The sequence below is a fragment of the Mobula hypostoma genome, chromosome 6 (assembly GCF_963921235.1).
Source record: "Mobula hypostoma chromosome 6, sMobHyp1.1, whole genome shotgun sequence".
Classification (NCBI taxonomy): Eukaryota; Metazoa; Chordata; class Chondrichthyes; order Myliobatiformes; family Myliobatidae; genus Mobula; species Mobula hypostoma.
This window is the reverse complement of record NC_086102.1, coordinates 178,528,070-178,552,845: the sequence shown is the minus strand read 5'-3', so window position 1 is coordinate 178,552,845 and position 24,776 is coordinate 178,528,070. Positions and strand designations below refer to the sequence as shown.

The window sequence follows — 24,776 nt, the reverse complement described above, 5'->3', positions numbered from 1 at the left end:
AACAATATAAGGGTTTAACCAAATTCTAGATCAATTCCATGTCAGAATGGGAAATCCTGTTTTTTTTGCAGATAGGGTGAAGGTGTTTGACAAAGTGACTCCCCCAGTCTATGTCAGGGCTCACCAATGTAGAGGAGGCTGCATCGAGAGCACCGGATAAGATAGACCGCCCCAACAGATTCATAGGTAAAAGTAGGATTTCCTGGTGGCCAACTATTGTAATTCCAAACCCTATTCCCATTGAGACATGTTGGTCCACAGCTTCGATGTCTTCCATGAAAAGGCCACTCTCAGGTTGGCGGAGCTACACCTCATATTCCATCTAGGTAGCCTTCAACCTGATGGTATGAACATCGATTTCTCCAACTTCTGGGAATGCTTTTCCCTCATCTTTAATTCCCCACACCTCCCGCTTACTACTTCTCCTCATCTGCCTATCACCTCCCCTTGGTGCTCCTCCTTCCTCCCTTTCTCCCATAGTCCACTTTTCATTCATATCAGATTCCTACTACTCCAGTTCTTCACCTTTTCCACTGATCATCTACCAGATTCTTACCCCTCCCCCTCCCTCACCCACCTGGCTTCACCTATCACCTAACTTTTTACTCTTTCCCCTCCCCCTACCTTCCTACGCTGGCATCTTTCCCCTTTCTTTTCAGTCCTAAAGAAGGGTCTCATCCCAAAACATTGACTGTTTATTCATTTCGATAGATGCTGCCTGACCTGCTGAGATCCTCCAGGATTTTGAATGTGTTGCTCCAATTTTCCAGCATCTGAGGAATCTTGTGTTTATCATACAGTTTAGATTACATTTTAGTTTTTTTTTAATTATAAGTCTCCTTAAAAATATTTTGGAGATAATTTTTCACTGAAATTTAGTGTGGTATTATTGGTTACAAAAATGGGTGGCCCAGAATAAGTGTTTATTTTTAATTATTGTATTTATGTTTAAATGGACTATCATAGAATTTCTGATCAACAGGGTACTTCTGCAATCTGAGTACTGACTTGGTTATTTGGCAATTTTGCAGGTAGTCATTTCAGCACAAGGAAAATATCTCGATTGGTGTAATTTCCAACTTGGTTAACCTCCAGTATTAATTACTGACATATAGAATGTGACAAGCTTCATTTTAATAGGCAATTTAGATTAGATTATTAGATTATGAGGACACGCAGTCCTCTTTTATTGTCATTTGGTAATGCATGCATTAAGAAATGATACAATATTCCAGCGGTGTGATATCACAGAAACACAGGACAGACCAAGACTGAAAAACTGACAAAAACCACATAATTATAACATATAGTTACAACAGTGCAAGCAATACCATAACTTGGTGAAGAGCAGGCCATGGGCACGGTAAAAAAAAGTTCAAAGTCTCTCGAAAGTCCCATATCTCAGGCAGACGGAAGAAGGAAGAAAACTTTCCCTGCCATGCCCGACCACAGTCCGACTCTGAGTCGTCCGAAAACTTTGGGCCTCCGACCAGCCCTCCGACACCGAGCACTGAGCACCATCTCTGCCAAGCGCTTTGACCCCAGCCCTGGCTGCCAGCAGCAAGCAAAGCCAAGGATTTGGGGCCTTCCCTCCGGAGATTCTCGATCGCACAGTAGCAGCGGCAGCGAATCGGGCATTTCAGAAGTTTCTCCAGATGTTCCTCTGTGCTTCTGATGGCTGTCTCCATCAATTTAATGCTAATGAAAAACCCATTCTTCATTGCTGAAATCGTATGGTGTGTTCAGTCCTGTAAAGGGCATGAGAGTCACATTCTGACTCTTCAGGAAATGGTTCCTTTAAAGGGAACTGTTCAGTATTTGAATACTGGGACCTATGTTTAAAGAGACCATTAGACATAGGAGCGGAATTAGGCCATTTGACCCATCGAGTCTGCTCTGCCATTCAATCAAGGCTGATCCTTTATTCCCCCCTTTTCAACCCCATTCCTTTGCAGTCTCCCCATAACCTTTGATGCCATGTCCAATCAAGAACCTATCAATCTCTGCCTTAAATACATCTAACAACCTGGCCTCCACAGATGCCTGTGATAGCAAATTCCACAAATTCACCACCCTCTGGCTAGGAAATTTCTCCGCATCTCTATTTTAAATGGATGCCCCTCTATCCTGAGGCTGTGCCCTCTTGTTCTAGACTCCCCCACCATGGGAAGCATCCTTTCCACATCTACTCTGTCTAGGCCTTTCGACATTCAAAAGGTTTCAATAGAACCCCCCCCCCCAATCTTCTAAATTCCAGCGAGTACAGGCCAAGAGCCATCAAATATTCCTCAGGTGACAACCCTTTCATTCCCAGAATCATCCTTGTGAAGCTCCTCCAAACCCTCTCCAATGCCAGCACATCTTTTCTTAGATAAGAAGCCCAAAACTGTTCACAATACTCAAGGTGAGGCCTCGCCAGTGCCTTATAAAGCCTCAGCATCACATCCCTGCTCCTGTACGCTAAACCTCTTGAAATGAATGCTAACATTGCAATTGCCTTCCTCACCACTGACTATCTGCAAGTTAACCTTTAGGGTGACCTGCACAGGGACTCCCAAGTCCCTTTGCCTCTCAGATTTTTGGATTTTATTCCCATTTAGAAAATGGTCTGCACTTTTATTTCTGCTATCAAAGTGCATAACCATGCATTTTCCAACATTGTATTTCATTTGTCACTCTCTAGCACATTCTCCTAATCTGTCTAAATCCTTCTGCAGCCTACCTATTTCCTCAACACTACCTGCCCCTCCACTAATCTTCGTATCATCTGCAAATTTAGCAACAAAACCACTTATTCCAACATCCAAATCATTGATATACAGCAAAAAAAGAAGCAGTCCCAACGCCAACCCTTGTGGAACACCATTAGTCACTGGCAGCCATCCAGAAAAGGATCCTTTTATTCCCACTCGCTTCCTAAAGTTATGGTACAACAGCTAGGTATTGTACTGAATATTCAACACTCTCATTATCTGGGCACAAAGTTTCACAGGTTAGATGCTAGATAAATTGTTACTATCAGTAATTGACTTTAATCTGCATCTCTGTACATGTGCAGTGTTTATCAGCTGTTTACTGAAGCAAGTGGTGAAGGTAGATTCACCAACAAAAGGAAGTCACCATTAACTAATAGCAGCAGCTGGTATAACAGTGAGTCAAAAGTCATATCACATGGTATACGCACTTCTTAAATGAACACTCACACTCACTTAACTCCTCTTAAAAGTATGCATCACTAATTATCTGCATATATTCAATTATACCCTCAATACATAATTTACGTGCATGCAATTATACTCTAATTTAAATGTGACTATAAATACAGTTATCAAATATATATTCAATCGATCTACCAGACCTTTTAACCAATGTGATCTACAGGTGCCTGAAGGCACACACTCAACATTTCAGGAACAGCTTCTTCCCCTCTGCCATCTGATTTCTGAATGGACATTGAACCCAAGTAGTACCTCACTACCTTTTAATTTTTTTCTTTTTTGCATTACTTATTTAATTTAACTATTTAACACCAACATATATTTACTGTATTTAATGTTTTTTCTATTATCATGTATTACATTGCCTGGCTGCCACCAAGACAATGAATTTCACGGCACATGCCAGTGATATTAAACCTGATTCTGATTCTGGCTCTTTTTCATAAGTAAGGCTGTCATCTCCGAGGTGTCCACACCAAGTGCCTTCAGCATGCACCTGGATGGAACAAAAGGCCACCTCCACACTTCAACCAGAGAAGCCAAAAAAATTGGAAAGGTAGTCTACAGTCCAAACACCAATCAAGATTTCATAGAAACAACACAAACAAAATGCTGGAGGAACTCAGCAGGCCAGGCAGCATCTATGGAAGAGAGTAAACACTCTCTTCCATAGATGCTGCCTGGCCTGCTGAGTTCCTCCAGCATTTTGTTTGTGTTGTTTCTATGAACGTTTCGGGCTGAGGCCCTTCGGCAGGACTGGAGAAAGAAGCTGAGAAGTAGATTTAAATGGTGGGGGGGCGGAGGGAAGAGAGAAACAGAAGGTTATAGGTGAAACCTGAAGGGGAAGTGATGAAGTAAAGAGCTGCAAAGTTGATTGCTGAACGAGATACAGGGCTGAACAATAGGGAGTCTGATAAAAGAAGACTGAAGGCCATGGTAGAAAGTAAAGGGGGTAGGAGCACCAGAGGGAGGCAGTGGGTGGGTAAAGAGATAAGGTGAGAGAGGGAAAAGGGTATTAAGATAATGTATTCATAGCTCTTTAATATATGGATGAATTCCAGACCAATGCGTATAACCCCTGGCTACTGATTTCATTTGAATAATAATCTCCAGAAGCTAAGTATAGACATCCTTCAATACGTGTGCTTGCAATTCCTTTAGAACTGCTGTGCTCCCACTTCAGACAGTCTTGACTCATCAACAGCTCATGCTTCCTACAGTTGCAATTCCATAGGATTACATAAAATACAATGTACAAAAACAGGCTGTTTGTTCTAACTTTGTTAGTACTTATGTTCCACTTGATCTCCTCCATTTTCCCACACCTAATCTATTAGCATAAATCTTTACATAAACAATGAATGACAAATATCTCAACACAGATCTCCTATGGGACACCGTTAGTCCATAGTTTTCATTCTGAGAACAGCTGCCAATCACCTCTTTCTGCTTCCTACCCGTCAGCAATTTTTGAATGCAACTAACTAGTTCCCCTGGGATTCATGGGACCAAACCCTTCAGGTCAACCTGCTATACAAGATCTTTTTGAAGATCTTGTTAAAGTCCGAATAAACAACATCCACTGCTCTAACTTCATCTACCTTTTTGGTTACCTCTTCATAAAACTCTAAAAGGTTTGACAAACTTGCCTTCCCACACACAAAGCCATGCTGGCTCCTCCTCATCAGACACTGACTGCAAATATTGGTAGATCCTAACCCTTGGAACTCTCACAGGGGTTCCCAACATGGGGACCATGGACCTCTCAGTTGGTGGTAAGGGTCATGGCAGAATAAAGGTTGGGAAATCCTACTCTAGTAAATTCCCACAAAGTCTAATGATGCACTCAGTAGGTCAGGCAGCATCTATGGAGGGACATGAACAGTTGACATTTCAAGATCGAGACACTTCGTCATGACTCAGGAAGTCTTGATAAAAGGTCTCAGCCTGAAACTTCAACTATTATTTCCCTCTGCTTGACCTGCAGAGTTCCTCATGTATTTTGTGTTTCTCAAGATTTCCATCATCAACAGAATCTCTTGAGCAAAGGATGCACTTAGTCAAGTAAAGTAGATTGCCACATCATCTTCTTTACATACATGGTGGGAGACACACCTGGGTTGAAATGATTTTGTTTGCTCTTCAGGATGTCATGTATAATGTAAATATTTGTGACCTCTTGTAATTTTTGAGCTCATCCTGTTCTCTATTACCTCATAGTTGACCATTGACCTATACTTCCTCAGCAGCAACATAGAACATACAACAGTACAACACAGTACAGGCCCTTCGGCCCACAATGTTGTGCTGACCCTTAAACCCTGCCTCCCATATTACCCCCCACCTTAAATTCCTCAATATACCTGTCTAGTAGTCTCTTAAACTTCACTAGTGTATCTGCCTCCACCACTGACTCAGGCAGTGCATTCCACGCACCAACCACTCTCTGAGCAAAAAACCTTCCTCTAATAACCCCCTTGAACTTCCCACCCCTTACCTTAAAGCCATGTCCTCTTGTATTGAGCAATGGTGCCCTGGGGAAGAGGCGCTGGCTATCCACTCTATCTATTCCTCTTAATATCTTGTATACATTTATCACGTCTCCTCTCATCCTCCTTCTCTCCAGAGAGTAAAGCCCTAGCTCCCTTAATCTCTGATTATAATGCATACTCTCTAAACCAGGCAGCATCCTGGTAGATCTCCACTGTACCCTTTCCAATGCTTCCACATCCTTCCTATAGTGAGGTGACCAGAACTGGACACAGTACTCCAAGTGTGGCCTAACCAGAGTTTTATAGAGCTGCATCATTACATCACGACTCTTAAACTCTATCCCTCGACTTATAAAAGCTAACACTCCATAAGCTTTCTTAACTAACGTATCTACCTGTGAGGCAACTTTCAGGGACCTGTAGACATGTACCCCCAGATCCCTCTGCTCCTCCACACTTCCAAGTATCCTGCCATTTACTTTGTACTCTGCCTTGGAGTTTGTCCTTCCAAAGTGTACCACCCCACACTTCTGCGGGTTGAACTCCATCTGCCAATTCTCAGCCCACTTCTGCATCTTATCAATGTCTCTCTGCAATCTGTGACAATCCTCTACACTATTCACAACACCACCAACTTTTGTGTCGTCTGCAATCTTGCCAACCCACCCCTCCACCCCCACATCCAGGTCGTTAATAAAAATTGCAAGAAGTAGAGGTCCCAGAACCGTTCCTTGTGGGACACCACTAGTCACAATCCTCCAATCTGAATGTACTCCCTCCACCACCACCCTCTACCTTCTGCAGGCAAGCCAATTCTGAATCCACCTGGCCAAACTTCCCTGGATCCCGTGCCTTCTGACTTTCTGAATAAGCCTACCGTGTGAAACCTTGTCAAATGCCTTACTAAAATCCATATAGATCACATCTACTGCACTACCCTCATCTATATGCCTGGTCACCTCCTCAAAGAACTCTATCAGGCTTGTTAGACATGATTTGCCCTTCACAAAGCCATGCTGACTGTCCCTGATCAGACCATGATTCTCTAAATGCCTATAGATCCTATCTCTAAGAATCTTTTCCAACAGCTTTCCCACCACAGATATAAGGCTCATTGGTCTATAATTATCTGGACTATCCCTACTACCTTTTTTGAACAAGGGCACAACATTCGCCTCCCTCCAATCCTCCGGTACCATTCCTGTGGACAACGAGGACATAAAGATCCTAGCCAGAGGCTCAGCAATCTCTCTTCCCTCGGCTCATGGAGCAGCCTGGGGAATATTCCAACAGGCCGCGGGGACTTATCCATCCTAATGTATTTTAACAACTCCAACACCTCCTCTGCCTTAATATCAACATGCTCCAGAACATCAACCTCACTCATATTGTCCTCACCATCATCAAGTTCCCTCTCATTGGTAAATACCGAAGAGAAGTATTCATTGAGGACCTCGCTCACTTCCACTGCCTCTAGGCACATCTTCCCACCCTTATCTCTAATTGGTCCTATCTTCACTCCTGTCATCCTTTTGTTCTGCACATAATTGAAGAATGCTTTGGGGTTTTCCTTTACCCTACTTGCCAAGACCTTCTCATGCCCCCTTTTTGCTCTTCTCAGCCCCTTCTTAAGCTCCTTTCTTGCTTCCCTATATTCCTCAATAGACCCATCTGATCCTTCCTTCCTAAACCTCATGTATGCTGCCTTCTTCCACCTGACTAGATTCTCCACCTCACTTGTCACCCATGTTCCTTCACCCTACCATTCTTTATTTTCCTCACCAGGACAAATTTATCCCTAACATCCTGCAAGAGATCCCTAAACATCGACCACATGTCCATAGTACATTTCCCTGCAAAAACTTCATCCCAATTTACACCCGCAAGTTCTAGCCTTATAGCCTCATAATTTGCCCTTCCCCAGTTAAAAATTTTCCTGTCCTCCCTGATTCTATTCTTTTCCATGATAATGTTAAAGGCCAGGGAGCGGTGGTCACTGTCCCCCAGATGCTCACCCACTGAGAGATCTGTAACCTGACCCAGATCTAGTATGGCATTCCCCCTAGTCGGCCTGTCAACATACTGTGACAGGAATCCATCCTGGACACACTTAACAAACTCTGCCCCTTCTAAACCCTTGGAATGAATCAGGTGCCAATCAATATTAGGGAAGTTAAAGTCACCCATGATAACAACCCTGTTATTTTTGCACCTTTCCAAAATCTGCCTCCCAATCTGCTCCTCCGTATCTCTGCTGCTACCAGGGGGCCTATAGAATACTCCCAATAGAGTAACTGCTCCCTTCCTGTTCCTGACTTCCACACATACTGACTCACAAGAGGATCCTGCTACATTACCCACCTTATCTTAATGTATTACAGTCAGGCAGCATCTGTGGAAAAAAAATGACTTAGATTGAGGACCTTTCGGAAAAATACCAATAGAGATTAGCCAATTCGATAAAACATCTTCAAACTGATACATTAACTCTGTTGGTACTATATCATATCTGGCAACGAAGGTGGCATTTGGCAAGATGACTTTACCATCAGCACATTGAGTACAGAGATGGGAAGTTAAGTTGCATTTATGCAAGACATTGGTGAGACCGCACTTGTAGTGTTGTGTGCAATTTTGATCATCCCATTGTAGGAGAGATGTTATCAAAGTAGAAAGAGTGCAGAAAAGAGTTATCAGGATGGAACCTGAATTACATGTAGAGAATGCGTGGGTTAGGACTTTATTCCCTGGAACATGGGAGATTAAGAAATGGACTTGTCAAGATACAATGCCTATAAAAAGTATTCACCCATCCCCGTGAAATTTTTCATGTTTTATTGTTTTACAACATTGAATCACAGTGGATTTAATTTGGCTTTTTTGACAACAGTAAAAGATCCTTTCATGCCAACGACACAGAAAATCATCACTAGTGCATCTAATTGGTTTTAGAAGTCACACAATTAGCTAAAAGAATATGTTTTGGAGATCTGCATGCGGTCAAGGTGTTTCAATTGATTGTAGTAAAAATGCACCTGAATCTGGGAGGTCCAACTGTTGGTGAGTCAGTATCCTCCACAATGAAGACAAAAAAACACTCCAAGCAACTCCAGAAAAGGTTATTGAAAGCCAGTCACTGAATATCCCTTGGAGTACAGTTATATCAATCATCAAGAAATGGGAAGAATATGGCATAGCTGTAAATCAGCATTGAGTAGGTTGTCCTCAAGACCTGAGTGACTGTGCAAGAAGGGGACTAGTGAGGGAGGCCACTAAGAGACCTATGACAACTTTGGAGGAGTTACAAGCTTCAATGGCTGAGATGGGAGAGATTGTGCATACAACTTTTGCCCGGGTGCTTCACCAGTTGCGGCTTTATGGGAGAGTAGCAAAGAGAAATCCACTGTTGAAAAAAAACTCACATGAAATCTCAGCTGAAGATACTTACCTGGCAGGGGAGAGACCGTGATCATTAAGGCGGTTCTCCCAGGACAAGGCTATCCCATTTCACTTCGGGTGTGCTGACACCTGCGATATCCCCAAATGCAGGATACTCAACTGCAAAAATTGTGGTAGTGGAGGACTGCGTTCGCGCTCAAAAAAAAAGAAATCTCAGATGGAATTTGCCAGAAGACGTGGGAGAATCTGAATTCAGCTGGAAGAAGGTTTTATGTCTGATGAAACCAACATTGAGCTTTTTGGCCATCACACTAAACGCTATGCTTGGTGTAAGCCAAACAACACGCACCATCAAAAACACACCATCCCTACTGTAGCATGGTGGTGGCTGCTTCACTGCTGCGGGCCCTGGGAGGCTTGTGAAGCTAGAGGGTAAACTAATGCAGCCAAATACACTGAAAGCCTGGAGGAATACCTGATGCTGTCTGCAAGAGAACTGCAACTTGGGAGAAGACTTATTTTCCAGCAAAACAGTGAGCCCAAACATAAAGTCAAAGCTAGATAGGAATGGCTTAAAAGCAACAAAGTTAATGTTCTGGAGTGGCCAAATCAGAGTCCAGACCTCAATCCAAGTTCGAAATTGTGGCTGGATTTGAAAAGGGCTGTTCACTCACAATCCCGATGCATTCTGACAGCGCTTGGGCAGTTTGTATAGAAGAATGAGGAAAAATTGCAGTGTCCAGATTTTCAAAGCTGATAGAGACCTATCGACACAGACTCAAGGCTGTAATTGCAGCCAAAGGTGTGTCTACTAAATACTGATTTGAAGGGAGTGAATACTTACACAATCAATTATATTGTGTTTTATGTTTCTGATTAACTTAGATCACTTTGTAGAGATCCATTTTCACTTTGACACAGAAGAGTCTTTTTCTGCTGATCAGTGTCAAAAAAGCCAAATTAAATCCACTGTGGGGCGGGGGGATGAATACTTTTTATAGGCACTGTGTATATGATCATGATGGGCATGGACAAGGAAGAAGTGCTGACATCAAGAAGACATAGGTTTAGGAACAGAAGAAGGGATTTAAAATCAGCTTCTTCATGCAAAGAGTGGTGCATATTTGGAATGAACTGCAAGAAATATTGGTTGAGGCAGGCACATTACCAATGTTTAAAAACCATCTAGATAAATGCATGGATAGGAGAGGTTTAGAGGTCTGTGGGCCAAACATAGTCCAATGGGATTATCTTACTGGGCAACCCAGCTAGCATGGACGAGTTGGGCCGAGTGGCCTCTTTCCATGCTGTAAGACTCCATGATCTATGAAGGGAAGTGAGGTGATAGATAATGATGAACATTGAACTGATTTCAAAACTCTGTATGGTAAATTGCATCCAGAAGTGGTTGCATTATTTGGCCTTCCAATGCAAGACTAGTTACAGATAAACAGATGTAAGACTAGTTACAGATAAAGGGAAGGAGTGTGAAGAGATTGGAAGGATCTCAGGAGGAACAGTGAATGAAATGCTAGCGTAAACTCCACATCAGAAACCTCAGAGGAAGGTTGATGCTCATGGCTGTCATGTGTTGCATCCTTCCAAGTTCAAACTGGAACAATTAGCAATAGCTTGCTGCTCACTGTAGCATATTCCCCTTTCTATTTCAAGGGGAATAGAGTATAAAAGCAAGGAGGAAAAACTGATCCTTTAAAAGAAACTAGTCAGGCCGCCCTTGGAGTATTGTCAACAGTTTTGGGCCCCATATCTTAGAAAGAATGTATTGTAATTGGAGAGAGTCCAGAGGAGGTTCACGAGGATCATTCCAGGAATGAAGAGGTTAACATATGAGGAACGTTTGGCAGCTTTGGGCCTGTACTCACTGGAATTTAGAAGAATGCAGGGGAATCTAATTGAAACCTGCCAAATGTTGAAAGGACTAGATAGGGTGAATGTGGAGAGGATATTTTCTAAGGTGGGGGTATCAAGAACTAGAGGGAACAACCTCAAAATTGAGGGGCGATTTTTAGAATACAGGTAAGGAGGAATTTTTTTAGCCAGAGAGTAGTGAATCTGTGGCACGTTCTGCCACCGACTGCCAAGGTGGAGGCCAAGTCCATGGATATATTTAAGGTGGATGTTGATTGTTTCGTGATCGGTCAGGGCATCACAGGATATGGCTAGAAGGCAGGTGTATGGGATTGAGTGGGATCCAGGATCAGCCATGTTGGAATGGTGGAGCAGAATTGATGGGCTGAATGGCCTAACTATGCTCTTATGTCTTATTAGTGAGGTCATCTCTATTTGTTGATCAAAGGAAAACAATGACATTTTAATCTCTTTCAGCAGAGAGCAGCAGATGAAGTAAGCACGGGGTTTTGCCAAGATTACAGGTTTTCCCATGGTGCAAGGTGACATTGACTGCAAGCCTGTCACTTGGTGAGCCCCGCCTGTCCCTCAACATCCAGTTGGCGTGCAACCATCTGCAGTGCATCATGCAGGTCAATCCCCAGTATCCTGGCAACAATCATGATGACTTTATTTGAAAGCAGCCAACTGTGTTATCAGCATTTGAGCCAATATGACAAGTGCTATCAGCTGACTGCATGGCTCCTGATATAGGTACTCAGTCCACAGAGGCATGGGTGTCTTGCATACTATTTAAACCACTCTGCCACAAGAGGTGTAAAAAGCAGACTGGTGACTTTCAGAAACAAGGGTTGCTCTGGAGGAGTCCCATCCTGCATGCCAGAACTGGTGTCAAGTTTGGAGCTGGTTGGAAGCCACACATTCCTGTTGTCTCAACGCGTTAGGTCCACAGCTCTAAATATTATCATTGTCAGTATCCAAACAGATGGCTGGCGGAGTTAAAGTGACTGCGTGTCTTCTTCTTCACTCCTTCCCTCATCTTCTTCCACCGCCTGCACCAGTTCCAGTTCTTAATCATCTGGAAGGAATCAGAAATACTATCTCCTCCTCACTGACAATCAGTAGTAGCGCACCTCAGATGTGTGTGCTTAGCCCACTGCTCTACTCTCTCTACACTCACAACTGTGTAGACCATAAGATATGGGAGCAGAGTTAGGCTATTCGGCCCATCGAGTCTGTTCCAGCATTTCATCATGGCTGATCCATTTCCCCCTCAACCCCATTCACTTATCTTCTCCCTATAGCCGTTTATGTCCTGACTAACCAAGAACCTATCAGCCTCCACATTAAGTGCACAGTCATCTGTGGCAACGAATCCCATAGAATTATCAACCACTGGCTGAAGAAATTCCTCCTCGTTATCTGTTCTAAATCTGTTTTGAGGCTGTGTCCTCTGGTCCTAGACTCCCTGACCAAAGGACTCATCCTCTCCACGTCTACTCTAATGAGGCCTCTCAGTATTCAATAGATTTCAATTCTTCCCCCCTCATTCTTCTAAATTCGATGACCTTTATCTGATCAGGGAAAGTGAGGAGGCGACAGAGAGGAGCTATAGGCAAGTAGTCACACCAGGGCCTCAGGAGACATATAAGTGGGTAACAGTCAGGAAAGGGAAGGGCAAGAGGCAGATACTAGAGAGTTCCCCTGTAGCTGTTCCCCTTAACAATAAGTACTCCTGCTTTAGTACTGTTGTGGGGTGGGGGATGGCCGACCTGGGGGAAGCAACAGTGGCCGCGCCTCTGGCACAGAGCCTGGCCCTGTGGCTCAGAAAGGTAGGGAAAGGAAGAAGATGGCAGCAGTGATAGGGGACTCTATAGTTCGGGGGTCAGACAGGCGATTCTGTGGATGTAGGAAAGAAACACGGATGGTAGTTTGCCTCCCAGGTGCCAGGGTCCAGGATGTTTCTGATCATGTCCACGATATTCTGAAGTGGGAAGGTGAACAGCCAGATGTTGTGGTACATATTGGTACCAACAACACAGGTAGGAAAAAGGAGGAGGTCCTGAAAACAGACTACAGGGAGTTAGGAAGGAAGTTGAGAAGGTTTTCTATGTTTCTATGTTTCTAAATTCCAGTGGGATAGGCCCAGAGCCTTCAATGTCTGCCTATAGGATACTTTCATTCCCAGAGTCATTTTTGTGATCCTTTTCTGAACCCTCTTCAATGTCAGCACATCCTTTCTGAAATCAGGGCCCAAAACTACTCACAATACTCCGAGCGAGGCCTAATACAGCCTTAGCACTACGTCCTTGCTGAACCACGCACAGCTCAGAATCCACCTATAAATCTGCCATTGTTACATTGTTGGCAGAATTTCAGACAGGAACGAGGAGGCCACAGGAGTGAAATAGATCAGCTGGTTGATAGGTGTCAACATCAGTGAGACTGAGGAATTGATTGTGAGCTTCACGAAGGGGAAGTCGAAGGAGCACCCACCAGTTCTCACTGCGGGATCAGAAGCAGAAAGGGTGAGCAATTTCAAGATGCTGGGTGTCAACATCTTTGAAGGTCTGTCCTGAGCCCAATACATGGATGCCGTTACAAAGAAGGCAAGGCAGCAGCTATACTTCATTAGGACTTTGAGGAGAATTAGTATGTCACCAAAGGCTCTTGCAAATTTCTACAGATGTACAATGGAGAGCATTCTAATTGGTAGCTTCACCGACTGGTATGATGGGGCCATGATAGAGGACTGGAAAGAGCTGCAGAAAATTGTAAGCTTCGCCAACCCCATCATGGGCACTAGGCTCCCCAGCATCGAGGACATCTTCAAACAGCGATGCATCAAAAACGTGACATCCATCATAAGGACCATCCAGAACAGACCTTCTTCCCATTCCTAACATGAAGAGGGAGGTACAGGAGCCTGAAGACACACACTCAATATTTTAGGAACAGCTTAGAGTCATAGAGTCATAGAATTATAGACCACTACAGCACAGAAACAGCAGCTTCAGCCCATCTGGTCCACGCTGAACCATTAATCAGCCTAGTCCCATTGACCGCCCCCCAGACCATAGCCCTCCCATCCATGTACCTATTCAAATTTCTCTTAAGTCTTGAAATCGACCTCATAGCCACCACTGGCACTGGCAGCTCATTCCACACTCTCCACCCTCTGAGTGAAGAAGTTCCCCTCATGTTCCCCTTAAACATTTCATTATTAGCCCATAACCTCTAGTTGTAGTGTCACCCAACCTCAACAGAGAAAGCCGACTTGCACTTATCCAATCTATACCCCTCATAATTTAGCTATCAAATCTTCTCTCATGACTCTCCTCAAATCTCTCTGCTTGTTTCCCTGCACCATCAGATTTCCGAATGAACGATGAATCCATGCACACTACCTGACTACCTTTTTCTTTTTTATTGTTCCCTTTTTGCACGACCTATTCAATTTAATTGTGTGTGTGTGTATATATATCTTATTGTAACTTGTAGTTTTTTATTACTATGTATTGCAATGTACTGCTGCCACAGAACAACAAATCTCACAACAGATGCCAAGATGCCAGTGATACTAAGCTTGATTCTGGAAAACAGAAGGAAGTTTCATTGATGGGGGAGGTAGAGATTGTGCTAAGGTAGAGGAGAGGCAGTGGTTTGGAGATTGTGGTGAAGGGAGGGTGTGGTACTTTTCTCTCCAAGCAACGAGTTCCCGCTTGGCCTTTGAGAACATTCCCATGTCAGCTATAATCTTCACTATGTTAATCAGATTCAGCAACAACTTTCAAGGAGGAACTGATTATATACTTGAAAGGAACACATTGCAGAGCTGTGAGAGAGAGGAAAGGACTGGGGTTAATTTGATCACCTAAACTGAGGGGATTCCTATGCTGAGTGACTATCAAAGTCTATATATTACTTGTTGTTTGAGATACAATGCGGAGTAGGCCCTTTTGGCCCTTCGAGCCACACCGACCAGCTTTCCCCGATTTAACCCTAGCCTAATCACAGGATGTCTCACCTTCTAACTCCGACTTCCTGTTTATTTTTTCTCCAGACCTGGTGAAGGGTCTCAGCCTGAAGTGTCAACTATATACTTCTCCATAGATGCTGCCTGGCCTGCTAAGTTCCTCCAGCATTTTGTGTGTGTTGACCGATTAACCTACCAATCAGTACATCTTTAGACTGTGGGAGGAAACCAGAGCACCCAGAGGAAACCCACACAGTCACAAGGAGAAGGTACAAACTCCTTACAGACAGTGACGGGAATTGAACCTCGGTCACTGGTACTGTAAAGCATTGTGCTAACCCCGACTGCCCTATATTCTTTAATAATTTCAGCTTCTGGCAAGACTCCAATTTTTTGCTTACTAGAGTACCTCAGGGATATAGCAAAATATTTTCACTTATACCATTTTGCACAAACCTTTGTCTTTTATCTCATCATGGCAATAATTGAACAGTGAACCTATTTAGCAAAATAATATTGTTTCTTTTGTCAAGGTTATAGAGTATCATTTTATAGGGCTTACATAAAGATTATTTCAAATGGCAATTATTTCAGTATCCTCGCTGGTGTTGTGAAATAACATTTTATAGCACACACCAATATCTCAGGGCTTTATCTCTAAGTGAATCTGGTGTGGGTTTAATATTTACAGCCAAATTACAGAGTAAACAATCTCTGAAAATCGGTCATGTAACCAAACGACTGTAAGTTGTCCCTTTGGAATCTGTAACCCATCAGCCTTCACAGTCACTTGGCAACAAAGATTCCTCTGGGATGGCATCTGACATCACTACAATGACAACTTCTTTTTATGAAGCTGTATGATTATACAAAACTCTACATAAATGCACATATCAGCAAGAGCTGGAAGCTATGAGGAATGGTTCAAATGGCATAATTGTAATATCAATCATAAACATAATGTCCTTTGGCTTGAAAGGAAATGAACATCTTGGTATTTTCTTGAAGATTTAATGCTGTCAGTGTTATCTAAATAGCAAGAGAAAAAAGTCACAACATTTTAAATCGTTTTATTAATGGTGCTATTGTTTATGCCTGATCATTAGTTTTAGTTCGATGTGAAACCATAGGAACAGAGGCTAAGTTGTTGGATACATTTAAGGCAGAGATTGCCAGGTTGATAGATTCTTGATTAGTCAGGGCATGAAAGGATACGGGGAGAAGGGAGGAAATTGGGGCTGAGAGGAGAATGGATCAACCATGATGAAATGGCAGAGAAGACCTGATGGGCCAAATGGCCTAATTCTGCTCCTATATTTTATGGTCTTACATTATGGGATGATGCCCCAGTGCCAGTGAACAGCAACTTGATTTAGGAAGACAATCTATAATAGTAGTCAACACTAAAGTTTGTTTCATTTATAAACTGATACCTGGTGATCTAGTGCCCTTTTTCATGATCAGGTTTACTGACTAATAAAAAGTAACTGCTTGAAACTAAGACGGTTCTACAATATGTAAATGTTTGTTCATTATGTTCCATATTGTATGATTGTGTCCTTTCAATGACTATGATTGTTCTTGGCAAATGTTTCTACCAAAGTGGTTTGTCATTGCCTTTTTTTGTGCAGTGCCTTTTCAAGATGGGTGACCCAAGTCATTATCAATACCCTTCAGAGATTTGTCTGCCTGGTGTTAGTAATCGTAGAACCAGAACTTGTGATATGCACCAGCCGCTCATACGATCATCCACCACCTGCTCCCTTGGCCTCTCGTGACCCTGATCCAGGGCCAAAGCAGGTGTTACACCTTGCCCAAGGGTGACCTGCAGGTTAGCAGAGGGAAAGAGTGCCTTACACCTCCACATCTCCAGCCCACCACCCAAAATGTTGACAGCGCCTTAAATGCATCTTATTTTACGAACTGTAGTCATTGGTGAGACAAGCCTTGTCTAGGAGTAGAATATTATATATTTGCCACCCAAAATGGTGATTTTGATGGCATCCAAACAGATAAGCACTGCCTCTTGTTACATCACCTCAGTGAAAGTTTGTGGGAAATATTGTGTTCATAATTGCTGCACAGAGAATTCTCATTCCGGCTTCCTGTTTGGACCTCGAGGTGGATTTCATACCGGCTTCCGACATTCTATCTGCTCAGCAGTGGATTTTTTTCAGAGAGGCAGTAAAATCTTCATGAAAGATGGATTACCTCTCAAATTCTCTCAATAATCAAAGTGTGGGAACTGAAAGGTAGGCACAGCAGTTCAGCTCTTGGTCCCGGCGGGTGCAGGCGGAATGCGGCTGCCTGCTCGACCCTGCAATACACCCTGGAAAGGCCCCTGGAAATGCATAAAGTAAAGAAAAGCAAGAGCAGGTGCTGAGAAAGCAGCTTGCCAGCAAATGTTAAGCCAAGTCGAGGAGAAAAATATGAATGTCACATTGCTTCCTTGCAATTATTGCTGCCCACGCAAAGCAGTCACATCACCTCAATGCTTGCCCACATTCCATCACAATGTAGATTCAGGTTGAAGCTTGACATTTAATCTTTGAAGCTCGAGCAACTTAAAAGTACAACACACCGACAAAAATAACATCTAATGCCATCTTAATTCAGAATGCACATTTATTTACCCACTTAAGATGAGGCCACATGATGTGCATTGTGTATTACCTGATGTATTCTCTTTCAACCTTGATTTCTTTGCTAGCTGTGGTAGAAATTAAACACGTATTCCTGAACTAGAAATTCTAGGAGTGCAACAGGGAAACTCTGAAAGTGAGAATGTATAGATTTGAATATAGAACATAGAAATCTACAGCACATTACAGGCCCTTCGGCCCACAATGTTGTGCCGACCATGTAACCTACTCTAGAAACTGCCTAGAATTTACCTCCCACTTAGTCCTCTATTTTTCTAATCTCCATGTACCTATCTAAGAGTCTCTTAAAAGACCCTATTGTATCTGCCTCTACCACCATCGCTGGCAGTGCATTCCATGTACCCACCACTGACTGCGTGAAAAGCTTACCTCTGGCCTTGTACCTATTTCCAAGTACCTTAAAGCTATGCCCCCTCTTGAATCTATCAACCTCCACCTTAAATATACCCAATGACTTGGCCTCCACAGCTGCCTGCAGCAACAGATTCCACAGATTTATCACTCCTTGGCTAAAAAAATTGCTCCTCATCTCCATTCTAAAAGGACGCCCCTCTAGTCTTAGGCTGGGTCCTCTGGTCTTAGACATCCCCACCATTGGAAGCATCTTCTCCATATCCACTCTACTGAGACCTTTCAACATTCAGTAAGTTTCAGTGAGGTCATCCCTCATTATTCTGAATTCCAGTGAGTACAGGCAAAGTGCCATCAAAAGCTCTTCATATGTCATACGTGCTGCTTTCCCTCTGTCCAATTTTCTCTTCTTCTGATCTACCCGGTCCTCTCACATACACCCTTCTTTCCAAATTACTCCCCATCAACCCAGGTTTTTCTCTCCTTCCTCATTTGCCCATTACCTAACCACTCCCTCCCCATCTGTCCCCTTTTAAAAAAATAGAGGGCTATGGGTAACCCTGGGTAATTTCTAAGGTAAGGACATGTTCGGCACAGCTTTGTGGGCCCAAGGGCCTATATTGTGCTGTAGGTTTTCTATGTTTCTATGTTCATTTTCTATTTGGTTCCACTCTTTGCGTTCCATTCTTATCAGATTACATCATCTTCAGCCCTTTATTGCCTCTATCTAACACTTTCCAGTCTCTGTCAAAATTTCCACTCATTCCTGCCTCATCTGTCTCCATTTGCCAATCATCCCCCCCCTCACCTCAGCTCATATAACACCCATCAGCTCTTGCCACAGCCCTCCTCCTCACTTCTTTATTCTAACTATCTTACCAGCATTCTTCAGTCCAGATGAAAGGTTTTGATCTAAGTCATCGGCCGCCCGTTCCCTTCCACAGATACTGCCTGACCCACTGAACTTCTCCATAGCTCATATTTTACTCAAACTGAAGTGCCTGTCATCATCTGTTTAATCAAACGAAACTAGTTCTCATTATTAGTAATCAAAGCACTTAGAGCAAAAATAACACTGCAGTGGAACTACATGCTGGGTATTCTCTTCTCTGTTCAGTTGTGTGTACTTATGGTGGTTTTATTGGACAGAACTGTGTAACTTATCTGCTCTGTAATAATAACACAGGCTGTAAAATTCCCTGTGTAGCAGAAGCATGAAGATTCAATATACAGTACTGGGCAAAAGTCTTAAGCGTGTGTGTGTGTGTGTGTATATGTATAAAGCTAGGGTACCTAAGGTTTTGCACAGTACTGTATTTGTCAACGTGGAGCAGAGACCGAGTTTCTAAATCTGGTGGGAGCAAAATATATTGGGAATGGCAAGGATGGCGCGCCGCAGGAAGTGTGAGGGGCAGGTGGCAGAGAAGGAGTGCTGGTGGGGGGGTGGGGGTGCGCGGGTGCAGACACACCTAATTCTGAGACACCAGCCAAGGTCATTTGATTCCAAACAATTGGTTTATTGATCATTACAGAATGTCTCTCTGGTGCTTCCTGCTCCCTCGCCTCTCCCTTCCCCTTTTCCCAACCATGATTCCCTGCCCCCTTCCCTCTCTCAGTCCACAATGGAGACCCATATCAGAATCAGGTTTATCATCACTCACACTTGTCATGAAATTTGTTTTTATTTTGCAGCAGCAGTACAGTGTAATACATAAAATTACTACAGTACGACGCAAAAGTCTTAGGCACCCTAGTTATAGATATGTGTCATCATCATCATGTGCCATGTTGTACGACATGGGCAGTCATGGACCCACGACCATAACTGTTCTTGGCAAATGTTTCCACAGAAGAGGTTTGCCATTGCCTCCTTCTGGGCAAGGTCTTTACAAGATGGGAGACCCCAGCCATTATCAACACTCTTCAGAGATTGTCTGCCTGGTGTCAGTGCTCACATAATCAGGCCTTGTGATATGTACCAGTTGCTCATACGACCGTCCACCACCTGCTCCCATGGCTTCATGTGACCTTAAAAGGGGTGGGGGGCGGCTAAGCAGGTGCTACACCTTGCCCAAGGGTGAGCTGCAGGCTGGCGGAGGGCAGGAGCACCTCACACCTCCTTTGGTTGAGGTATATCTCCACCATGGCATCCAAATGCATATATATATATACTTAAGTCGTTTGTACAGTACTGCATCGCTAGGTCAAGTGTTCTGCCTCATAAGTAAACTACCACCTCATTCAATATATAAACACTGTGCCTCAGTGCATTTCTGAAGATTTTGTGACGATAAAACACATTGAAGAATCTTGACAGAAACTCAAAGGAATAGGCCGGATTATTATTTTTAAAATCAAAAGACTGGGTAAATTTTCATACACAAACTCAGCATAAAAGGGAACATGTTGAGAGCTTCTTGTAGTAGTCAGAACTAACCACTCCTTTCATAAACCTATTTTGCTCTCACTTATATTAATTTCCGTATCAGCAATAATGCAGATAATACATTAGACTTAGTGACATTACAGGCTGCTGACAAGATTAAATATTTTAGTGCGGTATCACAGCAGCCAGCAAACCTAGTCTGAAAGCTGCTTAATGCAATGCCGTTCAGAATAATAATGGGAACCTGAAGTATGCCAAAACCAGAAATCATTTTTGAGATACTTGACAGCAGTATTTAAAAAAATAAAAATGTGTTTTGTACGACTGATTAGTGCTGTATATTTTGAAATGCCACATCTTCAGGCACTTCAGCTGTAATCAACCCATTGGCCCCACTTCATGCCCAAAGAGAAAAGTATTGCGTTTGACATTGCCAAATATAAAGCCTTTAAAAATCATATTGAATTACCACAGGGCTGATTTTAACTTTTGCAGCATTTGCTGTAGGCAGGAGAGAGTTCATATTGACCCTTTAACAGCTAGGTCAGGTTTGAATAAAGCAAGGTAGCCTATAATTGGAGTGTGACATTATTAATTGTATATTGGAAACTAAGGACCAGAGAGAGCAGAACACAGCATAAAGTTAGCACTGGGAAGGTTTAGCTGTTAGGGGTAGCCCTGTGTAGGCTTCCCATCTGGAGGAACAAATGTAGCCATGGTACTGATTACATCATTAGTGAAAACTCTCCCATGTGCAGTTCTGCATCCTCAGCTAAACCTGCTAGGAAATTACAGGCCTATTATGTGCACCAAGTAAATAAATCAAGTAATAACAGCAGCTTCCATTTAGAGCTGGAGTTCCCAAACTCCTTTATGCCATGGAACTCTACCATTAACGGAGGGGTCCGGGGACTCCAGGTTTTGGCATTGCAAAACTGGCCCAAAGCACCAAAAAATAAGTTACTGAAAAGATATTAAGACAGGAGTCTAAAAAGAGGGAAGAGGGAAAAGGGATCAAGTCAGGTTTATCGGCAGATGCACAAGTACAGTGGGGTACTGACTGGCTGGCCATGCCTGTTACGCTGTGGGTACGTACAGCAGCACAACGGGGTGAAGCTACAATTCAGTATTTGCTTGTAGCAGCATCACGGGCACATCGTTACAGACAACACACAAAACACAAATTATACAAGACAGCAAAGAGAAAGAGCAGCAAGATAGTAAGAAAGAAGATCGACACACAAAATGCTGGAGGAATTCAGAAGGTCAGGCAGCATATTTAGAAAAGAGTAAATAATCGACGTTTTGGGACAAGACCCTTCTTCAGGACTGGAAAAGAAAGAGGACGGTGCCTGAATAAAATGTGGGGGGCGGGTGGGATAAGAGGCTAGCTGGAAGGTGATAGGTGAAGCCAAGTGAGTGGGAAAGGTCAAGGGCTGGAGAAGATAGTATCTGATAAGAGAGGAGAGAGGACCATAGGAGAAAGGGACCCAGGGGAAGTAATAGGCAGGTGTGAAAAAGTAAAAGGTCAGAATGGGGAATAAAGGAAGGAGTGGGAAGGAGAAATCAATATTTATACCATCAAGTTGGAGGGTATCCAGACGGAATATAAGGTGTTGCTCCTCCACCCTGAGGGTGGCCTCATCTTGGCACAAGAGGAGGCCATGGATTGACACGTCAGAACAGGAATGGAATCAGAATTAAAATGTTTGGCAACCGGGCAGTCAAGCTTGCGGTGGATGGTACAGAGGTGCTTGACAAAGTGGTCCACCAATTGACGATAGAAGATAGGTCTTATGGGGTATTTCAAAAGAAGGACAGCAGGAATTTTAGAGCCGTAGTAAATTTATGTCGCATGAATAATTGTGGCCTGTTGTGTCATTTGAAGCTGGGCTTCTTCACATGGTGTCAGCTCCCGGTCCTAGCTCTGCAGCCCTGAAGGTCACTGATCTTCAAATACACATCCAAGTAACTTTTAAAAAGTGACAGGAATTTTGACCTCTGACAGTATTTCAGACAGAATGTTTCAGTCTGCTACCACCTCATGAGGAAAAAAAGGTCATCTGATCTTTGCACTCCAAGTAAAACTTCAAGAATCCATTGTCCAAATATTCATAAATTCCGATGGTTTGGCATCTAGCTCAGGAGTGCCGATTCCTGTCCTCCCTTACGCACTTAGGGGTCCCTGTTCCTGCCCCTGTTTTGTAACCTGCACTCCTTAGAATCTCACCTGGTTCTGTTCCCCTGTGTTCCCTCAAAACTCAGCTCGATTTGTATTCCGTGCTCCTTTGAAACACATCTGGTTCTGTTTCCTGAATTCCCTTGAAACCTAACTCATTCCATTTCACGATTCCGCCCCCCCCCCCCCCGGTAAAACTACCAGTTTCACTGGGAAATGTATAATCCTGCTCGGTAATACTGTCAAAAGTGAATAGCATCCAGTGGTCCAGAGAAGTTGTTGCTTCAGTACCCCAGAGTCTTGTTTATGCAGGATTAATGAAATTTTATTGTACTTTGAATCTATAATTCCCTGTATTTTGTCCTCCTTTTAGGACAGGTGTTCCCAACCTTTTTTATGCCATTGACCAGCACCTTTAAGCAAAGGGTCCGTGGATTCCAGACTGGAAACCCCTGTCTTAGGGAAACACTATTTACTTTATAAAGGTCTTCCATTGTTTTAAGTACCTCAATCGCTCTGCTCTGCTCAAAAGAAAACATTTTTTAAGTTGTACAAACTTACCTCATTGCTGCAATTTTCCATTTCTAAAACATCCTTGTAAATCTCCTCCGCCATTTCATCATGGCCTCTCAGGCCCAAACTCCTGCCTTCTCCCTGTGGCCCTTCATGCACTGACTGATCAAGAAACTAGCAACCTCTGCCTTAAGTATATCCAATGAATTTGCCTCAACTGCCACCTGTGGCAATAAATTCCACAGATTCACCAGTCACTGTCTAAAGGAGTTCCTCTTCGTCTCCATTCTAAATAGTCATCCCTCTATTGTGAGGCTCTGTCCTCTGGTTTGGACTCCCCCATCATAGGAAACATCCTCTCCACATTACTCTATCAAGGCTGTTCAGCATTCAGCACACATCAAAGTTGCTGGTGAACGCAGCAGGCCAGGCAGCATCTCTAGGAAGAGGTACAGTCGACGTTTCAGGCCGAGACCCTTCGTTTCAGGTCTCGGCCTGAAACGTCGACTGTACCTCTTCCTGGAGATGCTGCCTGGCCTGCTGCGTTCACCAGCAACTTTGATGTGTGTTGCTTGAATTTCCAGCATCTGCAGAATTCCTGTTGTTTGCCTGTTCAACATTCGATGGGTTTCAATAAGATCTCCTCTTATTAACCCCCCCCCCCACCCCAGTTAGGGTCATGTGAAGCCAAGAGAGCAGCTGGTGCATATCACAAGTTCTGGTTATGTGACTACTGATGCCAGACAGACAATCTCTGAAAAGCATTAATGATGGCTGGGGTCACCCATCTTGTAAAGACACTGCCCAAAAGATAACAATGGCAAACCACTTCTGCAGAAAAATCTGCCCAAGAACAATCATGGTGATGAGACCATGGTCACCTACATTCATGCAATACTGCACATAATGATGACGATGATGGTGTAATTTACATGTTGTAAATGCTACTCAACTGAACAAACCAGTGAGTTTTTCAAAGTAGTGTAAGATTTGATAAATGTTATGTGTTAACTATATTTTCTCCTGATTGATTGAAATTAGCTTACATCTTAACAATGTTGCCAAAACTGTTCCATGCAGTCGTATTGCAAAAAAAAAACAGTTCTACTGTGTCAAATGATAAGGTGTTACTGAGCCTTTCAAAAGCATTCCTGGTTAATCTATTCAGCTTTCTGGGCTTTATCACAAGGCCTGACCATTGGAATATATATTGTGGCCAGTATAGTGTCATATAGTCTGTCATTTTCCTGTGAGGAAGAACAATATTTAATATACTGATTTATCAATCCTTTACCATTGTTCTGCAGGGCAATCAATTCTCTTGCAAATGGATGGATTGTAGGTAATTTCCCAGAGCAGTTCAGAGCGCCCTCTGGTGGCTGGAACGATGCCATTTAATTTTTCTATGCTGCAATATGGTAACTCAATGCTCCCCCAGAAAATGAAAGGAAAAAGCCAAAGAAGGCATGAAGGAGAAAGGCTACCTCCATCTTTCCCATATAATCAGTAATTTAATTAGTAGATTTTCACTTCTACTTCCTACATTTAATTCTCTTTCCTAAAATCAGTGTATTTTATAGATCAAGATCTTGACAGTTCCTTTATGCTTCAAAGCTAAGCTTTAAGAATTAGTTAAAAATGCACATGCAATTAAATTTTTCACTATGTAATTTTAATATATTCAATTTCATTTTTTTGAAACTTGCTATTTTTAATGCTATGTATCTGCA

General features: G+C 43.1%; 1 protein-coding gene and 1 non-coding gene across 3 annotated transcripts in view; both read left to right on the top strand.

The window, feature by feature from the left end:
• The window catches only part of LOC134347737 (potassium voltage-gated channel subfamily H member 7-like), a 579,490-nt gene that overhangs the window by 276,710 nt on the left and 278,004 nt on the right, over positions 1-24,776 (top strand). The gene's annotated exons all lie outside the window — the stretch shown is intronic.
• On the top strand, positions 9,151-9,309 carry LOC134348819 (U1 spliceosomal RNA). The gene has a single exon (XR_010018495.1). It is a non-coding gene; the product is annotated as a U1 spliceosomal RNA (small nuclear RNA).